This window comes from Oryx dammah, unplaced genomic scaffold (genome assembly GCF_014754425.2).
Source record: "Oryx dammah isolate SB20612 unplaced genomic scaffold, SCBI_Odam_1.1 HiC_scaffold_2, whole genome shotgun sequence".
Lineage (NCBI taxonomy): Eukaryota > Metazoa > Chordata > Mammalia > Artiodactyla > Bovidae > Oryx > Oryx dammah.
Window position 1 is genome coordinate 16,581,596 of NW_024070186.1, and position 22,765 is coordinate 16,604,360.

Consider the following 22,765-nt stretch of genomic DNA (forward strand, 5'->3'; position numbering starts at 1 on the left):
GGTATGTGTATGATATATATGTCTGTGTGTAGCGTGTGTATGTGTGTCGTGTGTTTATATGCTGCATGTGTGTCTGGTATGTGTGGTGTGTATATGGTATATACATGGCTGCATGTGTTGCGTGTATATGATGTGTGATGTGTGTGTGGTGTGTGCATATGGTATGTGTGTGTCTGCCTGTGGTGTGTGTGTGTATATGGTGTGTGGTATATGTGTGTGGTGTGTGTTTAAGGTGTGTGTGTGTCGGGGAGTGGTGACCGAGAAAGGAGAGCTCTCCTCCTTCCTTTCTCTGTGCTTTCTTAGGTTTTGACACCACTCTTGGCAGTCGGCCCAGCACACGGAGCGTGCGAGCTGGCCTCCTGCTCACAGCCTGTGTTTCCTGGGCTCCCTTGGCCTCCATAGCCAGCTTCCTGGGGTTATCCACCACCCCCGAAGGTTCCCACTCACACACACCACCCTGGCTGTCCAATATTCACCTGACTTTCTTACCAGCTTCCTATTACTTCCTCTTTCAGTATGTTTATGGATACAATTTTGTGACACAGTTTCTACATATACTCAGGTAAGGTGGCAACACCATTGCCCTCTTTCCTGGATCCCAGGAAGCTGTGGATCAGGGGGCAGAGGGCTAGGGCTCCGCCACAGTAAGGGGCAGAGGCGAGGGTCACCCCTGGCTGTTCTCAGGGCTGCATGTGGTCACTGCAGCATCACCACTGGGTTCTGAGCATCACCTGCTTTGTCCGGCAGAAAGCCAGATACGCAGACCCTGCTGCATCGCCTACGTGAGAAAGGCCCTCTTGCTTCCCTAGCTCCCCTCCAGCTCTACCCCGCCCGCGTTTTCTGCCCCGCGCTTCCCTCTCCATGGCTCCTCCGAGGTGAGGTGGTTTTCTCCAGCTGCACACTCACCCTGCTTTGCATTCTGCACCCCAGTACAGCACCATCTGAGGCTCATTAAGGAAACTAATCAATTCCATGCATCGCACCAGCACAGCAGATTACCGCACAGGCAGGGCCATTAGCGAGTCCGTGCATTAACACTTGGCATTTCCATGAATCAATATGCGGCCCTTGTAGAACAGAGCCTTTTTTTTGTTTTCTTCCATTAAGAAAAACTGAGGCCAAACATCACTTCTCAGATATTTCCAAGTGTGTCTTTTAGGAAGGAGGAACAGCATTTTTTTTTTTCCTGCAAAATCATGTGTTTGTATGGGCCAATTGTAGACTGTAATGGCTTTTATTAATATTTCTCCTGGGACTGACTGTGTCATCCATGGGTAGAATTTGGACTCCATCCTCAGTAATCATGGTTCACAATTTTTTTTGAAGCATCAGAGAGAATCATAGGAGTGGCGCACATGTCATTTTACTCACAGGGACCTACTTTAAAATGGATTCTATGTTTAATATTGGCTGAAATCTATGTGCAGTGAATGAAATTTCTATATGCGCTCTTTTCTCATTAATATTTCTTTAAAACTAGTACAAGTTTCTAGCCCACATAAATTAGTGAATAACACCAGTTAAGAAATGTGGTGGCTGAAAATGATTTCAAGTATATTCCCCCCACTGGTATTATCAATACTGCTTATGCCTTGTCAGCAAGTAAAATGTAAATGTTATGTGATCTTAGAATTGGTGAGATTTATTTACAGGGCTTCAGAGGGAAGTTTTAGTAGGCAGCTCTTACTCTCATTGTTTCCTACACAATGTATATGAAATTATTTTACAAGGTTGGGAGGGGAAATAAATTTCTCTTCCTAAAAACCAGGAAAACGATAGCAATGATCTGTTTCTACAGTAATTCCTTTATTCTGGGCAAAGGTGAATTTCTGCTCTACTTGGTCACTGGCACGAAAGGCATACAGATGAGGGAAAAGGAGGCTTTTGTAAGAGAACAAGTCAGTATTTGTGGCCTGTGATGATCCAAATAATCAGTAAGCTTGGAAATTCCCTGCTGAAGAGCCATCACAGAACCAAAGGCTGACTCAAGATTTCTTGAGAACGCTGGTATCTTTTCAACAGGATCTAAAACGAGAGCTCCGGCAAGACAGATCGAGGAAAAGGGCCTCTTTCTATTTTTTAAAAATACCCAATGTTCATGGTTTTCATATTTTCCTAGCCTGTAATTACTCTTAATCAAAGTACAACAAATAGTAAACAGTAAAAATGAAATAAATGTGGTGACAGTTTGCCAATAACGAGAAGAAAATGTTCCATCTGTCTAGCCGCGAGTAAAATGGGTGTAATTACTGCTCATTTTTCTCGTAATTGCTGAGTTATTAGTTTAAAGCTTACACCCAACTGGTGAACAGTGAGTACTGCCCGTTCCCTAATTATAGCTCTGCTTTGCCGAGCTTGAATCAGAGAAGGCGAGAGTGGGGAAAGCGATCTGAATTAACCCTGACAGCATGCAGAGAATGATGACTGGCTATTTAATTTGAATTTTATAAACTCCGGGTGCCTGTGCCACCCAAATATTAAACTACAGAGCTTGTCATTCTGTTTCAAATTATGTTTTATTTTTTAATGAATCATCTTGAATCCATTTCCAGTGATGAACTTGGGAGGCGGTTTTTGCTGGAAACCATCCAAGCCGACCACCACCCTTTAAATCATATTTGTTAAAGTGACACACAGTTTATTTGTACCCAGGGCTCTAGGAGTGTTTATGTTCCTATCTTTTGATCAAGGAACTCCCTTTAGGAAGTTCAGGATTACATACAGGTAGTCTGACCTGATACTACAGAGTACACAGCAGGGAAAGTATAAAGAAGAAGCATCTTCCTTAATCATTTCTGTCTGGAACGTGTTAAAGCATTCAGGCAAATATAGCTGCAATTTATTTATTTCCCTAATACATGATCTTATCTCTGAGGTTCACTTAAGAGAGACTGTTCTCATCCGTTCTTATCAGAATGAAGACTATAGATGCCTTTGCCCATGACTGTTTTAGCAAGAGTAGACATTTCCGGGGTAATTTTATTTGGATCTTTTTCTTTGCTCTACATGCAGGGCTGTAGCTCCCTTCAGACCAAGATAGTGTTTGCAAGACGAAGGTGGGCTCTATTATGCACTGAACCCTAATTCTGGGGGTATTCCTAACAAAACCTGCGTTTGCAGCACACCTGGATCTAAGAACACTGGTGACAGGAGCGCCTGTAGAAAGACATAGTCACCAGCCATGGGGTATTTGTTGAATGAGACAGTGTAAAATGAAGTCGTGGAATCCTAGATTAAAACAGTTGGATTGGAGTGATTTCCCCCCCCCCACCCCGGCAAATCAAGTCATTTGAGGTACAGAAGAGGAGACAATGAAAATATAGCATATTATGTTCATTTTATTTCTCTGAGCCTAAATGATGCAAGACATTTTTCTATGCTAGATAGGTTATTATAAAAATAATAATTATGGCAAAACTTAGTGTAGGATATTTGCTGGTGTAAACCGTATACTTCCAAAAAGAGGGGAGATGAAGGGAGGTCTTAGTAGTTATTGGATAACCTAGAATCAGAGTCAAAGTCATTACCATTCCTAGCTGCAGAAGCAGCAAATTCCTCCCAGCTTCCTTCTCTCTCTGAAAGAGCAAGGTGCAGAAGAGAGAGCATATTTAACCTCCTGGTTGAGATAAGCTGGTGAAAATCATGGAACTGTATTTAAAAAATCTTCCTTCTAAGTCCCCGAGAACTGCAGCATCCCAGAGTGTTTTGAGCTGCGCATAAATGTCTTTGCTGCCAGGGATCAGGGACTCATTATGCATAATCCTTTGGTTGTGCTCACCAGCTGGGGAACAGAGATAGCGAGTGCTGGGGGTTTTCAGCTTTAAAAACGGTGCCCATGCTTCACCCAAAAGCAGAGAAATGGAATGAGTATTTGCATAATCTATCCAGAGTTCCCTCGGTTTCTTTCAATCTTCTTATCATGTTTTTTAAAAAATCTATTAAGAGAATATTAGAACAAAATGCATTTTCCTCTTCAGAGAATTTATTTTGCCTCTGTTTTCAGGTCTTATAGGGCTTTTATTTGCTTTATTTATTTATTTTATGCAAGGCTTTGTCTTTTTTTTTTTTTTAATTTGTTCCCACTATTTTCTATTTGCATCAACAGCACATGTATAGGTCAATTCTTTTGACTTGGAAACTTAGTTCTGAGCTGCCATAAAATTATTGTCTGAAAAGATCCCCAATAAATTGAAGTGTGAACATTGTAGTACCTTAAATCCTGGGAGGGAAACAGAAAAATCAAAATTCACAGTGTCAATGGCTTCTTAATTCTATGTTGATTTCTGTCTCCTGGGTCATCCTACACTCACACACACACAGACACACACACAGATAACATACACAATTGCACATACACAGACACACAGACACACAGATACATACATGATCACATACACACTCACTCACAGATACACTCAGATACACAAAGTGAGACACACACACACTGGTACACAACCTCTAATGTATCAATAATAAGCCTTCTTTCCAGAGTCTGTGCTGCTAAGACCAGCTGGCCAATCTGCCTCCCTGCCTCCCTCTTTCTTTCTCAGTTGGATTGTTTTCATTAGCTCTACTTTTTAAATCTTCCCTTTGTGCTATGCTCCGCTAAGTCGCTTCAGTCATGTGTGACTCGTTGCAACCCCATGGACTGTAGCCCTCTAGGCTCCTCTGTCCATGTGGGGATTCTCTCAGCAAGGATACTGGAGAGGGTTGCCATGCCCTCCTCCAGGGAATATTCCAGACCCAGGGATCGAACCCACGTTTCTTACGTCTCCTGCATTGGTAGGTGGGTTCTGTACCACCAGCTCCACCTTTAACTCCTGGCAATTGTCAACCTGGATCATCTACTGAAACGACGTTGTTGAAAGTCACCCACAACCATTTCGTTCTGAAAGGCCACGGTCGTCCCCTCTGGACCCCACCCTGGCATCTGGTGCTGCTGTCCTGGCCTCTCCTCCTAAAAGCCCTGTGCCTCACTCTCCTCTGTTTCTCTCCCTTTTCTTCTTTATTAACCCCTTTCTCTCCTGTGGATGGAATTCCTCTTGGTTTTCCTGCCCTGGCTGCCCCCTTTTCCTGTTCCCCTTCTTCCTTAAACTATGACCTCCATACAAGCTATCCCCAATGCATTCATTCTTTCATTCCACAGATGCATTCTAAGACCCTCCCATGTGCTGGGTGCTGTCTCAGGGACGGGGGATATGATATATATTGTGCTCAGTCACTCAGTCATATCCCTGACTCTTTGTGAACTCATGGACTGTAGCCCCCCTAGCCTCCTCTCTCCATGGGATTTTTCAGGCAAGAATATTGGAGAGGGTTGCCATTTCCTACTCCAGGATCTCTTCCCAAGCCAGGGATCAAACCCACATCTCCTGTGTCTTCTGCATTGGCAGATAGATTATTTTACCACTGAACCACTTGTGAATTGTGGATAAGATAGGACAATTTTAAAAAGGTAAAAATTCCTGTCTTAATGAAGCCTGAATTCCAATGGGAGAAGAAAACAGAAGTATTGAGACAAACATGTAAAATATGATACATTTGCTAATAATAAACCAAGAAAGGGTAAGAATTTGGGGCTGTTAAACACTATCTCAGGGAGATAGTGAAGGACAGGGAAGCCTGAAATGCTGCAGACCATGGGGTCACAAAGAGTTGGACATGACTGAGTGACTTAACAACAAAACACTTTAAATTGAGTGGTTGGTGAGGATGTTTTGGAGAGGTGATAGCAGAGCAGCAGCCGGACAGGGAAATGTGAATACATTTGGAGGAAGAGCCATCCAGGCAGACAGAACCTTGTGTGCAAAAGTGGAAAATTAGTGCCATTGCCTTCCCTGATCGCTCAGTTGCTAAAGAATCCACCTCAATGCAGGAGACCCAGGTTCAATTCCTGGGTTGGGAAGATCTCCTGGAGAGGGGATAGGCTACCCACTCCACTATTCTTGGGCTTCCCTAGTGGCTCAGCTGGTAAAGAATCCACCTGCAACGCGGGAGAGCTGGATTCAATCCTTGAGTTGGGAAGATCCCCTGGAGAAGGGAACGGCTACCCACTCTAGTATTCTGGCCTAGAGAATTCCATGGACTGTATAGTCCATGGGATCACAAAGAGTTGGACACAACTGAGAGACTTTCACTTTCAAAAGAAGCCACAGTGCACCTTGAGCTGGAAGTGAAGACTCCAAGAGCCAAAGTTCATGCTGCTATCAGGAAGTCCCCCTGCCCACGGGGCAATGCCATCTGTGTGCACATGGAGAGCGGATGCCATGGTCATGGGCAGACAAGCATGCTGGCCATTCTCCAGTAAACTTTAAAGAGACATGCTTACATGATGTATCTTTGAGATTATTTTTAAGAACTATATCCCAATGTACTACAACAAAAATAGCTACAAAGGTATTTTAATTTTTTAAAATTAGTGTATGTTCCTGGATCAAGAAAGTGAGTGAGTGAAGTCACTCAGTCATGTCCAACTCTTTGTGACCCCATGGACTGCAGCCTACCACGTTCCTCTGTCCATGGGATTTTCCAAGCAACACTACTGGAGTAGGTTGCCATTTCCTTCTCCAGGGGATCTTCCTGACCCAAGAATCGAACCCAGGTCTCCCTCATTGTAGGCAGATGCTTTACCATCTGAGCCACCAGGAAAGAAAAAGAAATGGCAAATCCATCATGTCTGTTGACAGAAAACATGCTTGTTTGCTGTCTCTTTGAGTCCCACACACCCGAACGTCTTATTCTGTTCAACACTTGCTTCCACGACTCACCTAGCCCCTCATGGCCTTGCTCTATTTCTCAAATTATCCCCACATTGCCCTTATGTCACTCTTCTAACCAATGCCCTTTATGTTGTTGTTTAGTTGCTAAGTTGTGTCCAACTCTGTGACTGCATGGACTGCAGCATGCCAGGTTTCTCTGTCCTCCAGTATCTGCCAGAGTTTGCTATCTAACCATCTCATCTTCTGCTGCCCCTTTGCCTTTTGCCTTCAGTCTTTCCCAGCATCAGGGTCTTTTCCAGTGAGTCGGCTCTTCCCATTAGGTGGCCAGAGTATTGGAGCTTCAGCTCAGCCTCAGTCCTTCCAATGAATATTCAGGGTTGATTTCCTTTAGGATTGACTAACTTTTTTTTTTTTAACCACAAATAAGATCTTTTATTTATCATCATTAAGAGTCTTCATTTTAAACTGATTCTTGGATGGGTGGCTTGTATCCATCAGCTCGCTCAACTTTAGCACCTGTCTCACCCCCAGTAGCTTTTCTAGAACTACTACCTTCACCATGTAGCTCCACGGGTTTTCCCAATTCAAATTTGGGCTTCTTCAGCATTTTTACTTTTCTAACATCATGGAGCGGATAAATAGATTGGCAAGCCTTTTCTATGTCTTTTCTGATGCTATCTGGAATCAATTTATTGACCACCTCTTTCAAGTCATTTGTCTGCACCTCTCGGGTCATGATTTCCATCATCTTCTTGCGGATCTGGCGCACCTGCTGGTGCTGGGTGTAAGAGGTCTTCCGAATCTGATTGTTGCGCTTTTTAGTAAAACCCACACAGAATAGACGAAGCAAGTAACCGTCAGTAGTCTTGACATCAATGTGAGCTTCAATCATGGTCTGCCATTTTTTGACCATGGAGCACATTTTGTCATGGGTAAGATCCATACCATGAAAATTAGTCAGGCAGTTTTTGCCCTGAACATCCTCAGTAGTTAGCTTGAATTTCTAAATGTTACTTCATCATTCTGCAGGTCAGCAAGACTCACTTCAAAAACACGACCTTTGAGGCCATCAGACGTGATTTTGGTTCCTTGAGTTCTTGTGACCAATGTTTACCCAATATTCCTTATATTGAACATAGCTGGTGCTTTCACATCATACCAATCTTTTTTAGAAAATGGGTCAACCACTTTCTTCTTGGCTCCCTTTTTGCCTCCTTTCGTAAGGCGCTTGTTCTTGCCGACCACCGTGGTGCCGCTCAGAGAGCCAAAAGGGCTAGGATTGACTATTTTAATCTTGTTGTCCAAGGGATTCTCAAGACTCTTCAGCACCACTGTTTGAAAGCCCTTTCTAGGTTGTGATCTTATCCCCAGTTTCTAACCACCCCCTCCTTTCCTCCCTGTGTATGCACTGCCCAGATAGAAAAATCTGCATGTGTGTTTCCTGAGGAAGTAGTGTTGGATGCACAGGCTTTAAATTAATACATTAACATTCACATGTTTCTTTCTCTTGGCATTTGCCATGTCATTGTTTGAGATTTTTGCATATCTTATCTTGTTGTTGTTATTTTACTGATTGCTAATTTGATTTATTCAGAAGCTATCTGCCCAACTTAGGAATTTCCAGGACGTTTTGAGAGTGAAGAGTGAGGGAAGATATTTGGAACTCTAATTGCACTGTTGCATCTGAGCTGTGGTGAGAGTGTGAATAATATCCATGTGTCAAGTACCACACACTCAGACGTGACCTGAAATGGGTATTGCTGTCTGATTGGGTGCTCATCCCCTGCCTCCTAGGACTACCAGGATTTGATTGGGTGGGATACAGTTCCTCTATTACCATATGAGATGCTATAGAAAAAAATCAGTTCAGACTGCCACTCCCCTCTTCTGAAACCCCATCACATTCAGAGCTGGAATCTATTAAAGTAACTGTGATTCAGCATTTATTTTTATTCCCTGGTGTTGTGTTCATTGTGTTGTGCTCAGTCATGTCCTACTCTTTGTGACCCAGTGGGCTGCCGCCTGCCAGGCTTCTCTGTCCTTGGAATTTTCCAAGCAAGAATACTAGAGTGGATTGCCATTCCCTTCTCCAGGAGATCTTCTTGACCCAGGGATTGAACCTTGGCCTCCTGCATTGGCAGGCAGATTCCTTAGCATCTGAGCCACCTACCTGTGAACATATACTGGCTTCCCCAGTGGCTCAGCAGTAAAGAATCTGCTTTCAATGCAGGAGATGCGGGTTTGATCCCTGGGTTAGGAAGATCTCTTAGAGAAGGAAATGGCAACCCACTCCAGTATTCTTTCCTGGAAAATTCGATGGTCAGCCTGGCAGGTTGCAATCTACTGAGTCACAAAGAGTTGGATATGCCTGAGCACACACCAAGAATATATATATTATTTGTTTTATATGTATATACATATATAACACAATTATTTAATATATGCACACACGTACATGTCCATATACATGTCTTGCGTGTACATGTGTGTCTACATGTATAAGACAGCCCTTTTGCACAAGTGTATATGTGTAAAAGATCCTGCAGAGTAGGGACTGTTATTCTTACCATTTTACAGATAGAAACTCTGCTTGCTGAGGGGCCCTGTGCACTTGGTGGGGACCCCCAGCCCACAGAGATCGGATTTCACCTCACTTCATCAGAGTGGACAACTCTGAGGGATCAGTACATAAGCAGGTAGTTTTTTTCTCTCCAGTTATGCTTGTGGACTCTTAATTAACTGCGGCCATAGGGAAACATGTCTTTCTAATCAATACTTGCACATATTCCAGAGGTGGTTCCTGGTGAAGAGATAGAAGGGAAGGCATAGTGCTGCCTGCTCTGGGCGCTCAGTCCCCTTCCCAGACCCCGTGCCCTCTGCTCTCACATGCCAGGTCAGGGCCTTGAGAGTCTCTTCACTTGCTGAAAGAGCTCCATGGCCTTTCCCTGGTTAATAGTTATAGCCTTACATGTACCCCAGTGTTTACTGCAGCACTATTTACAATAGCTAGGGCATGGAAGTAAACTAGGTGTCCATCAACAGATGAATGGGTAAGGAAGTTGTGGTACATATACACAATGGAATATTACTCAACCATAAAAAAGAATGCATGTGAGTCGCTTCTAATGAGGTGAATGGTCCCAGAGCCTATTATATAGAGTGAAGTAAATCAGAAAGAGAGAAATAAAGAGCGTGTATTAACACATATATATGGAATCTAGAAAGATGGCACTGATGAGCCTATTTGCAGGGCAGCAGTCGAGACACAGACCTAGGGAACGGACTTGACACAGTGGGACAAGGAGAGGGCGGGGTGAATGGCGAGAGCAGGATGGAGACTCATACACCACCATTTGCAAAACAGAGAGCCAGTGTAACTATGCTGCATGACTCAAGGAATTCAAACCCAGGTTCTGTGACAACCTAGAAGGATGGCATGTTGTGGGAGGCGGGAGGAAGGAGCAAGAGGAAGGGGTCATGTGTGTGCCTATGGCTGATTCATGTTGATGTATGGCAGAAACCAGCACAATGTTGTAGAACAACTATCCTTCAATTAAAAATTAATTAAAAAAAAAACAAGAAAAGCTACAGTCTTATACTGTCATTCGTCATGGTTTTGTGTTATAGTCAGTACACCATGTAAGACTTAAAAGAAATGATATTTAATGTGCTTTTTCTAATTAAACCAAAAATAACTTTAAGCTTTTCTGCCCTTACTTACATATTCCACTCCACTTATCTGGGTAAATATTTACTGAGTGCCTAATATATGACAGTATATGTTAGAGTCCAGAGATGCTCATGGTTTTTACAGTCCAGGAGATACTTAAATTAAGGCTACTAGCCCCATGATGATGGATATCACAGTTCTGTGAACATCACCATCTGTGACTTGGAGCCCAGCTCTGACAGATGAAAAGGTGCCAAGCAGGGAGGACAGAAAAGGAAGGACATGGGAATGTCAGGGCTATGCCTTAGGCAGACTCATGGGACCACATGTGTGTGTGTGTGTGTGTGTGCGTGCGTGTGTGTGTGCGTGCGTGCGTGCATGCAGTATATGCACAGTGACATATTTATTCACTCTTTGCTTCAAAGCTATTTTTGAGCACTCACTTTATACAGCAAGGCCTCATGTTAAACTTAGTTTGGCAACCCAGTTGAATGCAACTTAGTCCCTCTCTTCAAGGGGATCAGAATTAAGTAGGTGGAAAAATAGATATGGTCACAAACTATAAAATAAAATTCTGAGGCAACAGTATGGGAGAGGAGAGTAATAAAACCACTCGAGAAGTTCATATGCTCCCCCTGTCAGGCAGCAGGGATGTGTCAGAAAATGCTGCGGTGAGTTAGGCCTTCATCTCTGCCTGAATCCTACAGCCCTGCTCCTAGACGCTGACTCTCCCTTCCTTGCCATACTTCCTAACAGCCTCACTCTGGCTCACTTTCTGGGTTAGGGTCTCATTGCTACTTGATTCTCTCAGTATAAATTAATTTCATTAGAATGTTGCCTGATTAATTTACTTTTAGCCTCTGGCATGAACTGTTTAGCCTATGGAGTGAACTGTTGGGTCACATCAGAATCTGCTTTAACGAATGTGTTTCTAAAAGGGATTTTATCTCAGTATCGAATCTCAGACTTTATAGGAGCTACATCCCTTTCTGTACGTTTCTTATGGTTTCTATATAAACCACTAATTTAATATTTACGACATTCTACAGATTACATCCAAGTTAGGGCTGTACTATTTAGGAATCTCCAAAGTGTATGAAAGCTTGGTGTTTTAGAAAAGAACACCAATTCCAGTTTTTTTGTTCAGACTGGCAGCAGCACGTGGTTGCATACTGCGTTCATTCTCCTTTCTTTGCTCTAAGGTGAGAGTGGTGTGGATGCAGACTCCTCTTATTTTAAAACCTGGAAGACGAAACGTGACTGAAAGAGTTACTTGCATTTTCAAGCCCCTGGAAAGAGAAACAGAAAACATGAAAAGCAGTGATCTTTCCATGCACTGAAGACCACTGTGTCATTTTACTTCTCAATAGATACAACTTTCCTTTCAACATGTAATAAATAACAAGATAGCCAGGAGTTTTGGAATAAAGTATTGATACATACTATTTTCCTGGAGGGGTTTCCCAGGTGGCACAGTGGTAAAGAACCTGTCTGGCAGTGTAGGAGATGGGGCTTTGATCCCTGGGTCAGGAAGATTCCCTGGAGTAGGAAATGGCAACACACTCCAGTATTCTTGCCTGGGAAATCCCACGGCCACAGGAGCCTCATGGGCTATAATCCAAGGGGTTGCAAAGAGTCAGACATGACCGAGCACGGGTGAGGGTGGCGCTTGGCAGAGACCTCGTTACTCAGGACTGTTTGGAAGGCAGGCGGGGCCCTGGTTTCATTGTTGAGAGTCTAAGCAGGGCTAAGATGCTGCCGTGCCTGTGATGGGAGAAGAGGGGGTGGATAAAGGCTTGGAGTAGCTATTGTGCCTGGAATATGTTACTAAAGGAAAGATGAAACCACTGCGATGCTTCTTGCTTTTGAGGCTGAGTGGCCAGGTCTCAAAGCCAGGGATGCATTGAAGAGAGAGGATTGGTGAAAGAGCCATGGGTGTGTCCAGGTCATCTCGGCTCTCAGGTGGCCTGGATGGGGCAGCTGTAGTGAGAAAAGCACCCTCCATCCCACCTCCTCACTTGGGCGTATGGGCTGCTTGTGAGGTGAGGGAGTGCCCATGGGGGATGTTCCAGTGGGTCCCAGCTCAGCGGGTGGCACAGAGTATCCCTCCTGGCCAGTGGATGACTGCTGTGAGTACTGCTGCTGATGGAACCCCCTTGACTACTGGAGGCTCAGCTGGCTCCTACGCTGGCCTTGGGCATGGGCAGTGGAGGTCTCCCAGACATTTGGACCATGCCCGTCCAGGCATCGTTCCCTCGGTCTGCCCTTCAGCTGCTCCTGGCTTCCTGCTTCTCGAACAAGCTCCCTAAGGAGGTTGTTTGCAGCATCTGAAGCCACATTCCATCTGATAACCCCTCTATCTCCCTTTCCTTGCTCCTTTTCTCTCTCTCTCCTGTTCTCAGCCTCCTTTGAATCTTGTGAACTGCTTTCTCTACATCTTCATTTATTTACAGAATGAGAAATATAACTGTAGCCAGCCATAGGCAAATTCTTATCAGTAGGCTACAATAGCTGACTTGTTTGGGGGTGATTTTATCTATAATTTTCACCCTCTTGTGTTCAAAAGGCCTGCAAAGCCCAGTTATTGCAGCCACGGGGTCTTGCCCAGAGCCCTTCCATCAGCACCAGCGTCAGCAGTTCGGGAAGCCAGCACAGCTCCTTGGAGGCTCCAGGCATGGCCAGGGAGCTGCCCTTGCAAACTCAGACCTGTAAAGGGAGCCCTCTTCCACTGCATGAATGTGCTTCCAAAGGAGTGCTCTTGTAGAACCTTCCAGGACACAGGGAAGCAGGCTGGGCTAGCATCCCTGTTTTATGAGCAAAATATCAAGGTGCAGGGAGTTTGAAGACCTGCCCGTGGCTGCCACGAGAGTGTTAGAGCCGGGGCACCGCCAACCCTTTATTTTCCCTTCTGCACCAGAAGCCGGCGTGTCACGTTAGACTGGGAGGCCTTGGGGAGGGTGAGGTGCCCACAGAGGCTGGAGGATCACAGGTTGTCACTGTATCCATTTCTGGTTTGGACTGGGAGGATAACTGATAGCTTCCCTGGTATTCTCAGTTCTGAAATTCTAGTATCCAGATGCATTCAGCTAAACATGGAAAACTGCCTAAACTGTGTCCAAGTGAACAGAGCAGTTATCTGTTCAAATGACAGATTCTCATGTGTTAACTCCTTCTTATCAACCCCATCCCTATTGGGCAGGAGAGTAGGTAAAGGAAGAAACGGTCCTGGGAAGTAATATCAGGGTCGCAAAGGTACTGAATACCTTGGAGGAAAACAGCAAGTCCTCCATGTGAGTCATCTGAGTACCACCGTGGGCTCAAAAGCCATGCCCAGCAAAGATGATATTTTATTTTGAGGAAATAAAAATGTTGTTGATGAGTGAGGCATGGAAATAATTTACTAGAAGGAATCTGAAAGTTGGAAAAGGGAATACGAGTGAGTAGAGCAGGTAAGTAATGGGTTTAATTATCCAGTATGATAATTGGGCAAGAGGAGTCACACAGGATGGAGCAAACAGAGGAGGTGATGAGGGGAGCTCAAGGGACGGTGCTGACCCACAGGCTGATGGAGGAAGGGCAGAGGCTTTGGAGTCATATGGAGGGGATGTGGGGGATGTCCAGAGATGTACCTATGAAATAATTCCAAGTGGCTTGGCGGAAACTTGTGAGTCCAGAAAGCTCAATGCTGGCATGCAAACTTTTTACTTAGTAATTTGGTATATTTAATGGCTATAACTACTAAAGAGTTTGGGGTGAAAGTTATGGTATCTGATTTTGGAAAATGACAATACTTTTACTCTCCAGATTTACGACAAAGATGCTGTAACTCTCAGAGTCTTTCTTTTGTCAGCCCCTTGACCTGGGTTCCCTGCAGGGTTTTCTCTCCCTAGTCAGCCTTTAAAGCCCATTCTTTTTATCTGACTTCCTGGACATGCTGCCTCCCCAGGACTCATTAGATCTGATTCCTGTTTTTGATCCCACAGATGATCAGAGACCAAGATGTCCTCCACATTTCTCAACTGAATGTGTTCCAAGAGCCCTAGTTCAGGATCAAGTTATATTGTAATAATCTGTCCACTTTGGGGTAATATTCCACCACGTGCATGCATACTCAGTCACTTCAGTTATGCCTGACTCTGTGACACTATGGACTGTAACCCACCAGACTCCTCTGTCCATGGGATTCTCCAGGCAAGGCAAGAATACTGGAGTGGGTTGCCATGCCCTCCTTCAGGGGATCTTCCCACTCCAGGGATCGAACCTGCATCTCCTGCAGTGCACGTGGATTGTTTACTCACTGAGCCACTTGGGAAGCCCAACGCTCCACCACATCACTGACCCAAACAAGTCACATGGACAGTACTGATATCACTAGGCTATACCTGTGCAATCTTCCCCAGAGGAGTTCTGACTGGCTGCATTGCCTGGATATACAGTCTGCCCACGAGATACACAGTTACTCATTTTCAATAGACACAGCCCCTTCTGAAGCAATAAATTCTGTTCATTTTATTTCAACTTAATTTTGACTTTTCCAGAATCAAAGGACTCGGGAGATTTATATGGGTAATCTCATTTCATTCCAGGAATGTTTGGCCCATGGTTCTCAACCTCTGGACCTTTGTGTGGAGGTAGAGACTGAATTATTTCAAAGAGAAAGCAGTGCCGTATATATGCTAGTACTTCCCACAGACTAAGTAATATGATATAGACACAGAGATAGATAGGTAGATAGATGGATGCTGGGAAATAATGAGGGCAGGAGGAGAAGGGCTGACAGAAGATGAGATGGTTGGATGGCATCACTGACTCAATGAACATGAGTCTGAGAAAACTCTGGGAGATGGTGATGGACAGGAAGCCTGGTGTGCTGCAGTCCATGGGGTCGCAGAGTAGCACATGACTTAGCAACTGAATGACAACAACAGACAGGCAGATAAAGTACTTAATATATGTCAGTGACTGTTCTAAGTGTTTTATACATGTTTACTCAAGAATCAGCAAACTTTTTCTATAGTGGGAAAGATCCTAAGCATTTTTTGCTTTGTGGGCCATGAAATCCTTGTCATAACTGCATAAGACTCTGCCATCCCTGTGTAAAAGCAGCTGCATACAATAAATTCCTATGAGCATGTCTACGTCCTAATACGGATTTGTTTATAAAAATAACCTGGCTTTACTCATGGGCTGCAGTTCATTGACCCCTGTATTAACTTATTTTTTCTTCTGATAATCCTAATATTACCTTCATTTTATAGTTAAAGGAGATGAGGCTCACAGAGGTGCCCTTATAAGAGGTGATCTTATTAGAGGTCACCTAGCTGGAAGGTGAGAGAGTCACACTGGGAACAGAGCAGCCTGTTCAGGGTCCACGTTCCTCACAATGAGGATACATTGCTTCTCTGGTGGTGATGTCCTGGTGTATTCAGATTGACTGCTGAAACATAGATCAGAAAAAGAGGGATGGGCTCCCCAGATATTTAATAGCTTGGCCATTTTATGGTTGATCTCTCTCACTATCCAAGACACACATTATTCAACTTCTGTCATGCTGGGGTTCTGTGCCATGTTTAACCACACGGGATATAAAACGAGATAATACATTAATACAAAGTGGTAAAAATGTACCATCTCATGATTTCTGGCATTCACTTACATACAACTCGGGGTATGGTCAAGTTTCTTATTGGTGCCCCACCAACCGGGGGTGGGGGCTCAGTTGCTCAGTTGTGTCTGACTCTTTGCAATCCCATAGACTGTAGCCCACCAGGCTCCGCGGTTCATGGAATTCTCCAGGCAAGAGTTCTGGAGTCGGAGTCCATTCCGTTCTCCAGGGGATCTTCCCCACCCAGGGATCGAAACCGGGTCTCCTGCATTGCAGGCAGACGCTTTCCCATCTGAGTCACTAGGGAAGCCCTCCACCAGGGTAGAATAAAAGGCAAAAAGCACAGCAGAGAGACTCTGTCCCAGGATGAGGAAGAGTCACTGTGGTCACAGGAGTGGGAAACAGCTGACTTGACGTTCAAAGGGCTGAATCCCAGTGATGGTCACTCTCTCACCCTGTGACCATGCACACGTCACCCTGCTTCTTTCTCCATATCTGAGTGTTCTCTGAAAGGTGGAGGTAAGATATCCACTTAGAGATTTGCTGTGAAAAATGTTGTTCAGTCGCTCCGTCGTGTCCCCATGGACTACAGCATGCCAGGCTTCCCTTTCCTTTACTATCTAGTAAAGACAAGTGTTGGGAGATTTATAACACCCTATAGCTATAGGGCAAAGAACCACTGCCAGCCCTAATGGTCAGAGTGGGGTTTTTGCTATAATTCTAGGTGACTGGAGTGTGGTTGATGGCCTTTGGAAAAAGAAGGTTCTAAACATATGCAAACTGCAGTTGAGAGTCATTTAGCCGAGAGAGGTGATACAGACTAGAGCGATAGAAAGAGTTTTTATTTTATTCCAAGTTCAGTGGAAAGTCAGTGAAGGATTTTAACCAATCAGATCATGGCATGATATTGGATAAAAAGAGGTCACTCAGTCTAATGGTTTTCTTCATTGAAGGAATAAATTGTATGGGAGGAAACGTGGATGCAGAGAGGCAAGCTTGGGGGCCCTTTTAAATCTCCCATAGTCACGTGGACTAGAGATGGAAGTAAATAGACAGACCTGAGACACATGTTGGAGGCAGAAGGAATGACGTCTGCAGAAGGCTGTGTTGAGGCGGGCTGAGAGGGAGGAAGGAGCGTAGAGGCAGAAGGATGGGCAAATCAAGAATGAGTCCTGTGTTGAGGAAATGAATGAATGGCGGTCCCAATTTATGAGAGGAAGAATGATCTCTGGGCAGGTTGAGTTTCAAATATAATAGACCTTCACAATGAAGAGCCAGGTGGGCAGGTGGGTATGTGAGTTTCATCTTGCTACATAAATCTGTGAGTTGTCAGCCATGTAGTTGTATCTAAAGTAATTGCTTGAATGAGATACTCTAAGGAGAAAGGACTAAGGAGATCTCTGGAAGGATTCATGATAACACTCACAGCTGGAGATCAGGTAAAGGAGGAGGAGACCTCACTGAAGTGCCTGATAGATTAGGAGGAAGGGTAGGAATGTAGGGGAGTCTTGGACATCAAGAGAAGAATGGTTGGGTGGCGTTCACTGTATCAGATGCTTCTGAGATGTGAAGATGAGATCCATGAAGTGTTCGCAGGGTTTGGCACCATCAAAATGGTCAGAGATCTGGACAAGGGCCATCTCTGCAGAGTTGTGGACAGAAACCTTCTTGCAGAGGTTGAGGGTGAGTGGCTGGTGACACTGTGCAGATGAGTATGTGATTTACTCCTTTGAAAAAGTCTGCTTGTGCAGGAGAAGCAACAAGTGGGGCCACAGTAAAGGAGAACGTTTAGTAAAGGGAATTGCGGTTTCTTGTTATGTGTTTATGTGTTTTTTGTAAAGATGAGATATAGCAAGCATGCTTCATGATGGGCACAGTGATCCAATAGAGGGTGGGATACTGATGAGAAAGAAAAAACAGACACCAGGGAAAGAAAAAAAACAAGGAATGAGATCTTCAAGAAAGCCGGGTGGTGGGGCCACAGAGCTCAGCGCAGGATCAGCTTGAGAACGTAATGGGTTGGTTGCAGAGCTGAGTGTGATTCTAACTGAGGAAGTTCAGGTGAAGTTTCTACTTAGACAAAGGGTGGAGAGGGGAGGATTATGAGAGCTTTTAGGAGAGAAGACAGAGATGAAAAACTTAAAATCACACCTCAGGGAGACAGAAAGAAAGCCTGCTAGACAGAGAGTTGTGTTGAGTGCCTGTTCCCTGTGAGGAAGGCTCATGGAGACCTGGATTCTGGAGAGCTTAAGTCTAACTGTGCTGTATATTATAGCGCATCTTTCTGTAATATCTTTCTCTTACTCCCCAATATTTTTCTATTTTCCTTTGAGAACCTGGATAAAGTTGGACTCCGTGAATTTCTCTGTGGTTTTCCACTCTGATGTTAATTTTATTGAGGGTCTTATATCTATTGAATTTCATAAACATCTCTCATTTTTCCAGATCACACATTCCTCTTTCGGAAATTATGTAAATGTTCATTTGTCAAATTGGGACACTTAAAAAATAATGACTTCAAATTTTACTTAACTTTGATTTACATGGTATTTGTATATTTTATAATAAGACTATATTTAATATATACCCAAACCAACAGCAACTAACAAATATACTTTTATATTATAAAACTTATGTAACATATAATCAAAGATTATTTTTTCTACTTTACTTATAAAATGATTGGTATAAATAAATTGGGAAAATTGATTTATTCTACCTTCTCATCTTTTCCAAAATATGTTTGAGATATTTCACAATTTGCACTTGCCTAAACATTTGGCACACATGAATGTGTGTGTATACAAAGATTTCTTCTTTTCTAAACTGGGAGTATCTAAGCTAATTTTCTAATTTCCTGGGAATATCTGTTAGAGTCAATAATGTCAGTGAACCAGACTTGGGTCCTCTTGCTCACATACAGTAAAGCTAATCTACTGATACCAGGTCGTGGTGAAGGAATGTGCAGCTTTATTGTAAAGGCCAGTACAAGGAGAAGGGATGGCTTGTGCTCAGACCTCTCAAACTGCCCAGAGGATTTCAGCAAAGCATTTTTAAAGGCCAGGTGAGGGAGGGGTGGCCCAGGGTATATGGAATCAGCCCGTGCACAAGTCTCTGATTGGCTGATGGTGAGGTAACAGGGCAGGGTCACAAGGGTCCTGGCTCATGATCACCAAGTCATTAATTTCTTCCATTTGGTGGTGGTTTTAGCATCTGTAACACAACTCAGTAAGTGTACCTCAGGATACTGTTATTTAGGAACTTCAGAGAGGAGCTACAGCAGAGGATATGGGGGAGGGGTCTGTCCTGGGAAGGGAAGGTTCCACACTGCCCTGCTCAGTTACAATAAGAAACAATGGAGAATGTTTAAGATCTGGTTTCTTAGCAACTTTGAAGTATGTAGCATGGTAATGTCAATATAAAAACACAGGTAGTACTATAACCACTTTTCTGGCTACTGTTATGGTGGACAGCTTATTGCAGCTATAAATGTATGAAAACAATATATGGTACACCCTAAACTTACACATTCTAAAGGAGATCAGTCCTGGATGTTGTTTGGAAGGACTGATGCTAAAGCTGAAACTCCAATACTTTGGCCACCTCATGCGAAGGGTTGATTCATTGGAAAAGACTCTGACGCTGGGAGGGATTGAGGGCAGGAGGAGAAGGGAACGACAGAGGATGAGATGGCTGGATGGCATCACTGACTTGATGGACGTGAGTCTGAGTGAACTCCGGGAGTTGGTGATGGACAGGGAGGCCTGGTGTGCTGCAATTCATGGGGTTGCAAAGAATCGGACACAAATGAGCGACTGAACTGAACTGAACTGAACTGAAACTTACTGTTTAATTGCTAAGTCCTGGTTTACTCTTTGTGACCCCAAGGACTGTAACCTGCGAGACTTCTCTGTCTGTGGGATTTCCCAGGCAAGAATACTAGAGTGGGTTGACATTCCCTCCTCCAGGGAATCTGCCTGACCCAAGGATGGAATCCCAATCTCTCCTGCATTCTCAGACTGGTTAGATGGGTTCTTTACCACTGACCCACCAGGGAAGCCCAAACTTATACAATTTTATGTCAGTTATATCTCAATAAAAATAAGCTGGTTCTGATCACAAAGTAAACAATAAATATTAACAATTTTTTTTAAAAGAGCTAATGAAGGTAAATTATAACCAAAGAAAAAAGCAAACTAGTAACTTCCTCAAGTACCCTGGCCCTTCCGGCCTGAGGCACATGCACAAGCACCTTAACCCTCCTGGTGAGCCAGTGTTTAAGGACACAAAAACACTGGTGCTGACTTTCTCCTTCTCTAGGCTTCCTTCTTTTCTTTGGAAGAACATTCTGCCCTCCAGGAGACCTTGCTTTGAAGCATCATTAGTACATCACGTAACTCAGGTGACCTCCACTGCATCTGGAGATGAGGCTGTTTATTTCTATACTTTATGAAACCCTGTGCCTCCATTCTAAGGATCTGAGGAGTCAGGGGGAAAGGAAAAAAAAAAAAGCAAACTTTTTTTTCCCTTCAATCTGGCTATCTTACAGCCCTGCTGAGGACATACTACTTAAGGTAGATATTCAGATAAGACAGGTCTGAAGAAAGATTTTATATCTCTGAGCCTTATTCATCCTTTTCCTGCATGTGTTGTTTTGCCAGAAGCTAGTTGAGAGTCAGCCCTGTTTTATTTCACTGTAGCCCAATGATACAGGCAAGGACAATTTTCTATGTTAGCAAAGTGGAAAGTGAGCGGCTAAGGGGTGATGTGGGGTCCCGGCAGGGAGGTGATGAACCCAGGGTCCCAGCAGAATGCTAATGTATGTTGTGGTCCTAGGCAGGCAGCCCTGGTGAGATAAGTCGGAATGTGTATGTATGTTCAGAATTTGGGGCCCCCAGGTCATGCTTGAGGCCTAGCTCCACTTACTGGAAAATAGGCAAGTCCAAGAGTGAGCTCATTTGAAATATCTTGTGCTTTAAAAGATTCTTCCTGGAGACCACCCCTTGGATTGTGGCATGAACGGTAAGCATCACTATCTAATCAGATCTGAGTGAGCTTCTGGTGGCCTACAGTTTCTAGTGCTGATGTCTTCAACAACAAAAAACAAAACCAAAATTACCCGCTCTCCCCAGGCAAGTGTTTTCTCATGACCACATATTTACATACTAAAGTGTATTCTGGAGGAGGAGGAAGATGAAAAAATGATTGCAGAGTTCACCCTTTGAATCTGCAGCTGCTTTCAAAAGGCCCCTGTTTCAAAGGTGGGTCCTCTGCGTCCTTCTGTTTGCAAAACCACACGTAGGCACTCTATTTATTTAGTCTCTTATTTGAAAAGAAGCTTTCCTTCTGCCTTAGAAGAAGCTCATTACAGACAGATTTCACCTTTCTGTTGGAAAAGATGTCTCCTTGAAATGAAAATGTATGAATGTTAGATCCATAGCGTGTAGCTTCCGGGCTATCCTTTTGATCCAGTTCCGAATGCATTTGTTAAAAAGCCACTTTATTGATTTTTTAAGCTGCTTTTTGCCCTGTTTGGAGCATTTTTACATATGCACATCACAATTTTTGCTACATCAAAATGCTTAATAAGTTCAATGCACTCACGAAATAGCATACAAAACAAAGAGACTCTTCTCTGTAAAGATTTCTGCCACTTAACCTCCAGTACGAAAGTTGTTTTTAATGTGCTTCCTCTGCATAGCTTCAGAATATTTTATGCAGTCTTCAGTGAGAGAGCCAGCCCAGGTCCATCTTCAGATCTCCTTTTCAGAAAGCAGTGTGCTGTGGATAAAGGGGAATTTGACAGAGCAAGTATAGGCATCTGATATACATTCTGTGGGATAAAAGTCGGTTTACTTCAATTATTCATTTAATTGGTTACATTTGTGGGTGGCACTTCATTGTTGTTCACTCACTAAGTTGTGTTTGACTCTTTACAACCCCATGGATTACAGCCTGCCAGGCTCCTCTGTTCTCCACTAACTCCCACAGTCTGCTCTAATTCATGTCCATTGAGTCTGTGAAGCTAGCTAACCATCATATCCTCTGCTGCCCCCTTCTCCTTTTGCTTTCAATCTTTCCCAGCATCAGGGTCTCTTCCAGTGAGTCAGCTCTTCAAATCAGGTGGCCCAAGTATTGGAGCTTCAGCATCAGTTCTTTTAATGAATATTCAGGGTTGATTTCCTTTAGGATTGAAGGTTTGATCTCCTTGCTGTCCAAGGGACTCTCAAGAGTCTTCTCCAGCACCACAATTCAAAAGCATCAGTGCTTCAGCTCCCAGCCTTATTTATGGTCCAACTCTCACATCCATATGAAAAACCATAGCCTTTTTTGGTAATGTGATGTCTCTGCTTTTTAATACACTGTCTAGGTTTCTCACAGCTTTCCTTCTAAGGAGCAAGCATCTTTTAATTTCATAAAAGTCATTTTATTTCAATTATTCTTTTAATTGGTTACATTTGTATGTGGTACTAGCTTCCAGAAAAGTGTTGACAGTATTTAATGTACATGAAGATAGCTATTAATTTAATAATAAATGGAAATTTAGCTAGGTAACTAAAGTGATGGTTCTTTATTAGGTCCAATTATAATACAAGGAGTAAGCACATTGTAACCTTTAATGTTGGCTTTTTCTTTTCTTTTCCTTTTTTGGTATTGGATACATACAAGTCAGTGTTAAATGCTTTTAATTCTAACAAATATTTCCTGAGGACAGGTGTTGAACCAGCTCAATCAAAAGCACTGCCTGAAAGGCAAAGCTGGGTCTGTTCT

General features: G+C 43.6%; 1 protein-coding gene and 1 pseudogene across 1 annotated transcript in view; one reads left to right on the plus strand and one right to left on the minus strand.

Moving 5' to 3' along the window:
• Positions 1–22,765, plus strand: part of DSCAM (DS cell adhesion molecule) — a 695,428-nt gene that overhangs the window by 86,748 nt on the left and 585,915 nt on the right. The gene's annotated exons all lie outside the window — the stretch shown is intronic.
• On the minus strand, positions 7,135–7,985 carry LOC120856843 (annotated as a pseudogene).